This window comes from Coenobita brevimanus, chromosome 65 (assembly GCF_032717465.1).
Source record: "Coenobita brevimanus isolate Jiangsu-jjx chromosome 65, ASM3271746v2, whole genome shotgun sequence".
In the NCBI taxonomy this organism is placed as follows: domain Eukaryota; kingdom Metazoa; phylum Arthropoda; class Malacostraca; order Decapoda; family Coenobitidae; genus Coenobita; species Coenobita brevimanus.
In genome coordinates, this window is record NC_137018.1 from 29,585,332 (window position 1) to 29,592,444 (window position 7,113).

Sequence of the window (7,113 nt, forward strand, 5' to 3'; positions counted from 1 at the left end):
AGGGAGTAAGGGAGGAAGAGGGGACTGAGGTATGAAAAAAGGGAGAGAGGAATGAAGTATGGAGAAAGGAGGAAGTGAGTGGTATGGAAACAAAAGAATGTATGGAGGGAGAAAGGGAGGGAAGGAAGAAGGATAAAGAATGAGGAGGAGAAGGAGGAGGCGTGAGGAGAGAAAGGAGGTATGGATGGAGGGAGGGAAGGAAGAAGCAAGGATAGGCGGAGGTGTGAAATAGAGAGAGGTGGAAGAAAGTAGGAAGAAGATGGAAAGGCGAAGGAGGGTATTGAAGAAAGTGGGGTGAAAGAGAGGAAAGAAGTAAATGGAAAGAGGAAGAAAGTAAAAGAAGGCAGAGCAAGAAGGGAAAAATGGAAAAGGGAATGATAAGAGAAATGGAAGGGAAGGCATTGAGCGAAGACAATAATGGGACGAAGGAGAGAGAGAGAGAGAGAGAGAGAGAGAGAGAGAGATAACGAGAGACAGGCGTGGAGTAAGATGATTCGGAATTTCACCCAGTAAGGAGGATGGCTTAGTGAGGATTAGGATTAAAGATTTCATAGCGTAGGACTTGATGGTACTTGAGGATTGGTACAGACGAAGGCAGGAGAGGAGAGGAGGGGAGGGGAGAGGAGAAGAGAGGAGAGGAGAAGAGAGGAAAGATAAAAGTAAGAAAAGAAGGTACAATTTTTGCTTACCTCTTTCACTCCTTGTGGAAAGCACCTAGACAACTTTTACACACACACACACACACACACACACACACACACACACACACACACACACACACACACACACACACACACACACACACACACACACACACACACACACACACACACACACACACACACACACACACACACACATACACACACACACACACACACACACACACACACACACACACACACACACACACACACACACACACACACACACACACACACACACACACACACACACACACACACACACACACACACACACACACACACACACACACACACACACACACACACACACACACACACACACACACACACACACACACACACACACACACACACACACACACACACACACACACACACACACACACACACACACACACACACACACACACACACACACACACACACACACACACACACACACACACACACACACACACACACACACTATATATGGTACATGCAGTGACGTAAAGGTGTGTAATTGGAGTGCATGGCCTCTCAAAACGAATCGCCATATGTCTACACCTAGAGTCGAAAAACAAAAAAGACTGTATTATGATTTCACTTTTGTGTGTGTGTGTGTGTGTGTGTGTGTGTGTGTGTGTGTGTGTGTGTGTGTGTGTGTGTGTGTGTGTGTGTGTGTGTGTGTGTGTGTGTGTGTGTGTGTGTGTGTGTGTGTGTGTGTGTGTGTGTGTGTGTGTGTGTGTGTGTGTGTGTGTGTGTGTGTGTGTGTGTGTGTGCGTGCGCTCATGTGTTCTCGCCATATCGATTCATTCAAGCGCCAGTACAACACTTCCCCCTCCCCATATGGGCACCCATTCCCAGTTCGTACTTGACCAGCGTGGGGAAAGTTGTATTCTGGCTATCACTCTTTTTTTGGTGGAGAAGATCCTGTCCTGCAGTGACCCTTATACTGACATACAGAATCCTATACTTAATGAAAATGCTGATGACGTGAAGGTATTTTATTTGGCAGTAATAGTAATGCTTTCTTTTTCGTTCTATCTAAAGTAGATAGTGAAAAGTTTGAAATGGCCCTTTATAGTTAGGGTGAAGTTAGATTAATTTATTAATGAAGATGCTAGAATGGTGGTGAGGGATAGGGAAGGGGAGCGATGCGTGCTGGGAAAGAGGTATGAATAAGAGGAGAGGAGGAGGACGAGGAGGGAAAGGAAGGGAGTGGAAGACAAAGGCGTTGGATAGAATAGAAGGAAAAGATCAGGAGAATGAGGGACGAAAAATGGAAGAGATGGTAAGGGAGAAGATGTGATGAAAAGATTATAAGGAAGGAAAGGAGAAGGGAGGAGAATGAAAAGGGAAGAAAGTGGGGCGTGGAAAGGGGAAGATGGAACAGGAGAAGAGGAAAGGAAAAGGAGGATGAAAAAGAAATACAAAGGTAAGAATAGGATATCAGGTAGAGAATAAAGTGATAAATGAAGGAAGGGGAATAAAGGAGGAAGGTGGGGAAGGAAGAGTGAGGCGGAGAGATACCCTGAAAAGAGTGAGGGAGGGAGGATAAAAAATGAGTGTTGGAAGGAGAGAGAGAGAGAGAGAGAGAGAGAGAGAGAGAGAGAGAGAGAGAGAGACAGAGAGACAGAGAGATGGGAAGGATGGCAAATGAGAAGTGAAAGAGAGAGAAAGCATGCATATGAGAAGAGAGGAAAAGGAGAAGGAAAGAGGGAGAGAAAGAATTAGGGGAACATGAATTGAGGAAAAGTGAAGAAAATGGAAAAAGAATGGATAAAAAAGAGAATGAATTTAAAAAGGAGGAAAACGAACGAAGGCGAAAGGGAGACAGGAGACAAGGAGTGAGGAAAAAGGAGGAGGAAAAAAGAAGAAAGCAAGAGAACAAAAAAAAAAGACAGGAAAGAGAAACAGAATCAATGAATGAAAAAGAAAGGAAGAAGGGAAATATGAGAGAGAGCCCAGAAAACAAGAGGAGGAGGCTGGAGGGACGGAGGAAAGAAGTCAGCAGAGAGGGGAGAGACGGATGGAGGGAGGGAAGAATGAGTGAGAGAGGACTGGGTGACCACAAAGCAAAGAGAGAGAGACAGACGGACGGACAGACAGCAGGGAAGCACAGTGATATATTTGACAGCGCTTCCTAAATTATAATGACACACATCTTGCTGTTTCAAAGGCAGGACAAGGCAGGCAGGGAGGAAAAAGAGGGATGGAGGGAGAGAGGGAGGAATAAGAGAAGAAGAGAGGGAAGAATTGGAGAAGGAAGAAGAGAGGAAAGAATAAGAGGGGGAGGAAAGAGGGAAGAATAAGAAAAGAAGGGAGAGAGGGAAGAGTGAGAGAAAGGGGAAGGAGGCAAAGAAGAGAGAGAGAGAGAGAAGGAGGGAGGGAGGAGAGAGGGAAGAATGCGAAGAGGGAGGGAAGGAGGCGAGAAGGAAGAATAAGAGAAGGAGGGAGGGAAGAATAAGGGGGGTGGGGAAGGAGGGAAGAAGGAAAAGTTGGAAGATTAGAGAGAGGAGGAGGGATGGTGAAAGGGAAGGAGGAGAGAGAGAGAGAAGATTGAGAGGGAGGGATGGAGAGAAGGAGGGGAGAGAAAGAATGAGTGAAGATAAGAGGGAAGGAAGGACGGAGGGAGGAAGGATGGAATATGGAAGAAATGGTAATTGTTAAAAAGAGACAGAACAAAAGAGAGGGGAGGAGAGTGAAAGGGAGGGGAATTGGAGAAAGAGGGAGGGAAGGAAGGATAGAGGAAGGGAGAAAGGAATGTGGAAAAATGGTAATGGGTTAAGGATAGACAGATAGATGGATGAACCGATAATGTGGGAAAGGAAGGGAGGGAAGAAAAGGGTGGAAAAAAGGAGCGAGAGTAAGGGGGAAGGAATGGTGTTTATTAGAGGAATATAGAAGAAAAGATAGATGGTTAGCAGATAAATAGAGTGAGGGAGGGGAGAGGGATAGAACATGTGAGCAGTAAAGAGGAAGAAACTGAATGGAAGGAAAAACTGTAAAAAAAGTTATTTAAAGATAGAGGTGGAGGCTGTGGCCGAGTTGGTTGTTTGCTCTTCCAGTGGACGTGGGTTCGAGTCCCGTCTGGGGCAGGGAAAATTTTAGAGGATTTGGAGGTCGGTAAAGCAGACTACTTTTCTACCATAAGACCCGCCGACATGTGGTAAAGACACCCCCTGCAAATACCAATACGTATACCAGTCCTGCATGAGACAGCCCACGCACGTACTCATTTCAGTGTGGACAGTGGGTTTTCGTGCGAAAATTGTGATACCAAAGAGTATTGAGATGTACTCGTATGTGGAGGTGCTTGATACGTAAGAGAGAGAGAGAGAGAGAGAGAGAGAGAGAGAGGGAGAGAGAGAGAGAGAGAGAGAGAGAGAGAGAGAGAGAGAGAGAGAGAGAGAGAGAGCGAAGGGGAGTAATGATAATGTTCGTGGTGTTTATTAGCCAAACTTTTCAACTCCTCCCAGGGAACACCAGCTGAGGAGGGAGGGAAGGGGGAGTCAGGGGAAGGGGAGTGAAAGGGAGATAAGGAGAGTGGGAGGGAGAAAGGGAGGAATGAAGGGAAAGGAGGGAGGGCAATAGGAAGGGAGAGTGCGAGAGAGATGGGTAGGAAAGGAGAGTAGTAGAAAGGCGATGAGGAAAGGAAAGTGGCATCGAGATAGGGAGCAAAGAGAGTAATTGGGAGGAAAATGGGAGAAAGAGAGAGTGTGATTAAAGTAGGGAGGAAAGGAGAAGGGAGGATGAATGGAAGGAAATAAAGAGGAAAAGGGAGGACGAATGGAAGAAAGGAAAAAGGAAAAAGGGAGGATGAATGGAAGGAAATAAAGAGGAGGAAAGGAGAAGTGAGGATGAATGGAAGGAAATAGAGAGGAGATAAGGAAGGAGGAAGGAGGGAGAGTTAGGGAAAGAAAAGGGAGAGGTAGGAAGTCGGGGAGAGATAGGTACGGAGGACAAAAAGGAGAACGGGAAAGAGGATAAAAGAAGTTGGGAGAGGGATGGGCAGGGAAGAAAGGAGAAGGAAGGGCGAAATGGGGAAGGAAAGAGAGAGAGAGAGAGTAGGGAGATGGAAGGGAGAATGGGAGGGGGCAAGAGAGGAGGAAATGGGAATGGGAAGGATATACAGTAGGTAGAGAGGAAAGGAAAGGGAAGGAAGAATGAGAGAGTTTAGCAGGGAGGAGGAGGAGGAGGAGGAAGACGGGAGGTGGGGTAGGAGGAAGAGAGACAGGATTATAGTATCTGTGATGGTACAATTAAAGCCAGAAGTAAGATAAAGATAGTTTTAGGGAAAATTACCTTATTCAGAATAGGTGAAGGAAATGAGGAAGAAGGCAATGAGAGAGGATTGAAGGAGAGGAGAGGAGAATGGGAATAAACGAATGAGGATGGGAACTTAACATCTTTATTGCGGTGATTTTTTTTTTTTTTTTTTTTTTTTTACTCCCTTACCGGTGAAACAGGCAGGTGACTATACTCGTGGGTTTGCGTGGTTCCGTCAATACGTCAGTTCGTCTGCAATTTCGTGTCCGCTCCGGGACTTGCACATGCATGGGCAGATTTTCGTATAACTCCACACAATTGTTCCCCATACCATGAGGGTTTGTCGCGCGGAACAGCCAGCCATGTATTCCCAAGGTTACATGTGTGTGGTTATAATCCGGTAGGCGACTTTGTGTTGCATGGCAGTACTGGATGCACTTTTTATTTATTTATTTATTGTTTATTTTTGCTGCGATCAGAGTTTTCTTCAGTTCAGGAGAGACTTGTCAAACTGGAAGAGTCAAATATAGCCGTCATAAACCCCTTCACTAGATTCTCTTGGGAATATCATTAGGTGTATAAAACTGGCTGGTAGTAGAATGAATAGCTCAAGAAAGGTGTTGCGGGATTGATAGAGCAGAGAGCGTGGAATGGATAATAGAGGTAGAGAAAGGGAGAATATTTAAGCAGAGAAATGAGGAGGAGAGCAGGTTAGGAGGAGGAGGAGGGAGAGGGGGAAAGATGGAAGGGAAGAAGACGAGGAAGAAAAGAGAAGGTTGCGAGAATGAGGAGGAGGAGGAGAGCAGGTCAGGAGGAGGAGGAGGGAGAGGGGGAAAGATGGAAGGGAAGAAGACGAGGAAGAAAAGAGAAGGTTGCGAGAATGAGGAGGAGGAGCAGGAGGAGGAGGTAGAGGTACTGTCATCCTGATTGCATGACAGTGATGGTGATGATGATAGTAATGATAATATTAAGGCAATAAGAATGATAAGTGAAGATTTTATGGTGGCAGTAATCGTTAAGTGTTCAGGTGCGAAATACCTGGTTTGCATTTTAATATGGCCAGTGTCAGATGATTTTGCTATGCTTAGGAGAAACCAGAGGCTGTAAAGATACTAAAAATGATCGCAGTTAATGTTTTGGCCAATGGTAAAGACGTTCGTTATTCCAGCATTCCACGAACAGTTTTATTCCTCTCTTTGGCACTCACCACAGCCAGGGAGTTGAGGGTTATTGGTACAGACACACATACTGTAGTCTTGTGTTCACCTGTTCAAACTGGGTCACTCCTACAATTTAAGTACTAAATCTACATGAAATTCGATGAAACATGATGTATGAGTCTGTTTCCGTAGTCAACTCGATCCTCCAGTCTAATTACACTTGGCGATCAACTGAGCTGAAAGGGATTGGGGTTGCAGCAAGTACCCTACTCTCATCCAACCACTGCAGGCCTCATGGAATAATCTGGACAGATAAGCGTGGGTGGAAGTGGCTTAGACAGGTGTGGCTGGTGCAGCAAGTTGGAGGTACGGTGTGTAGCTCTGGTCATAGTGCCGGTGGTAACGTTTGCTCGTATTAATAACAACAGCAATCATCATCATCATCATCATTTGTCATCATTAGTATTGTTATTATTATTATTATTATTATTGTTGTTGTTGTTGTTGTTGTTGTTATTATTATTGTTATCATTATCATCATTCTCAACATCGTGATGATAATCATCATCATTATCATATGTGGTAGCCGGGGGTGCCCTCCATCCACTCGCACCATGTACAGTTGTGCAATCTCAGATGACTCTACATTGAGTGACAATCCAAATGGTTTCTTGTAATAAAGGAATTCGTTTATTACGGTGAGTGTAAACCTTAATTACCAAATGTGTGATGGATTAAGGCGGTACAGCCGTATAGTGAGTGTACAGGTGTCCATCTTAGTGGAGGTTGGGGTGTATTGCTTACATCATGCCATTACAGGTCATCCATGTCTGAAATGTCGGGACTGAGTAGCCTTGCCTCGGACCCCTGCGCTGGTAATAGGAGAAAATAAGACTTGGACGAGGATCATCGTCATCATCATCATCGTCATCGTCACCACCATCGTAGCTTTTTTTTTTTCTTTTTTCCAGCTTTAAGAAGGGATGTGGTACATC